General features: G+C 38.6%; 1 non-coding gene across 1 annotated transcript; it reads right to left on the bottom strand.

The window, feature by feature from the left end:
* Positions 1-276: 276 nt before the first annotated feature.
* On the bottom strand, positions 277-407 carry LOC142875422 (small nucleolar RNA SNORD22). The gene has a single exon (XR_012922778.1). It is a non-coding gene; the product is annotated as a small nucleolar RNA SNORD22 (small nucleolar RNA).
* Positions 408-1,920: the final 1,513 nt, after the last annotated feature.

The raw sequence follows: 1,920 nt of genomic DNA, 5'->3' as shown, positions 1-1,920 counted from the left end.
TGCCACCCCATCTCCCACTTTTATTATATCTAGTTTTCTTTTCTTCATTTCTTGCCTTTATATTTTTACAAGCATCTTTACTAGGCTAAAATGATTGTATGCTAACTTGAACAAGTAGGCTGTATAAGACAGGACTTAAAAATTCCCTTTCCAATGTACTCCAAGACTTGGATTCCATTTATATATTTTTTGTTCTTTCCATATACCTGGAAAAAATAAACTGATTTTTTCAATAAGTGATTATTCTCATCTTTTCCATGTTTAGGAATCCTCATGATTCCTCAGACAGTTCCTTTTGACACAAACTTTTCTCTTCTCTCCGGATCGTCCCCAGTGGGTTCACCTTTATAGACTCTGGAACTCGTTTTCTATAAACTTTGATGTTACTGACGACTCTCTTTTTGAAATGCCTCCCTTGGTTTTCTTCACTGCTCTTTCTTGGGCATTCATTCCTCTGCCTCCCAGTCTTCTCCCTCTAATCACCTTTTCTAGCTTCTTTTCTTTGGGACATTCAGCACACCAGCTCTTGAGACTCTGCTCTTCTCTGCCCATCTCACTCCTGTGGCGAACTCACCCACTCTTAAGGCTTTGACCTGAGAATTTTCATCTCTACCCAGAGGACAAGCAAGTGTTAACCTACAGCTCTGGTATCTGTATATCACTGGTTTTCCATAAATACCTGTAAGTCGCTTTTTCATGTGGAAAATGAAACATGCACATTGACTGTGATTCTAAGCATTATGTTTGACAAAACTGAAAACCACTGGAAATCTCTTAAAGGGTCCTGATATTGAAAGACTTCCTACCTGACTGTGAAAGTTTGCATATTAAATTAAAGCCAAAATATTTCCCATCTTCAATGAAGAAAGCCAAAAAATGGAAAAGTACAACTCTTATTGCTAACCCAAAGGCTCCAGATGAATAAAAGATTCAAGTATTAAGTACTCACATGTAACTGCTGTTTAAATACCTATCTGCAATCCTCACTTAGGCATTCAAGGATGCTTCTCACAGTTCCAAATATGAATCTGCCTGTAGCTCTGGGCTTCGAAGGATGAAATAAAACAATAATTTTAATTTTATAAGCCCTTGGAGTGAAAACAACTGAGATGTAGCCTTTTTCTGGCTATTGTGTCTTCCAATCCCTGCAGGCCAATTAAGTCCTTTCAAAGCCCTGGCAAGGGCTGGAAGGTTAATTAAAATGTGTGATTTTTTTTTAAAAAAGAGAAAAACCAAACCGAGGATAATATATAGTACATACACTTCACCAGCTGCCTTGGAATCAACATTAAATTATTCAGCAGTGAGACATAGCACCTGTTTTAGTTCTCAATTTCTGCAGACACCATGGGTGCAAGTATCAAAGTCTCAGTACTTGACATTTGCAAAGACAATGAATGGAATGTCTTTCCATTCCCCACTCCCACTCTATTCCTTTCCCTTACACAGGGACCTTGCTTTTTGGTGGCTTTTTCATCATACTGTCCTAATACTTACTCCCAAAGATAGTAGATCTTCCCCCACTGGCCCTCCTGCAGAACCCCATAGGAAATTTTTCTTGTACCTCCTGTCCCCCCTCCACACACAACTTGCCCATATATTTTCTGATTTTCATAGTGGCAGCTACTTTGTTAATTAGTTAATGGCCTGTTAATATCTTAACTCTCTCTGGAAACACCTTCATTTTAAGTGAAGGACGTGTAGGACTAGAAAGTTCAACAATGGAATTGTGGTCATCAGCCTCAAAGAGAACCCCATTGACCCCTCCCTTTTGGTATTCACTCTTTTGTCAAATCCTTTCCTGCATTGTATCAGGGTTAGTCTGGGTGATCGATAACATATAACAGAAGAGATGGTGTATCCCTCTCAAGATTAGATTATTTAAAAAAAAAATCATCCAAGGTTTTCTCTCTCTCTGTC

The sequence above is a fragment of the Microcebus murinus genome, chromosome 1 (genome assembly GCF_040939455.1).
Source record: "Microcebus murinus isolate Inina chromosome 1, M.murinus_Inina_mat1.0, whole genome shotgun sequence".
Taxonomy (NCBI): Eukaryota; Metazoa; Chordata; class Mammalia; order Primates; family Cheirogaleidae; genus Microcebus; species Microcebus murinus.
This window is presented reverse-complemented; position numbering and strand designations above follow the sequence as displayed.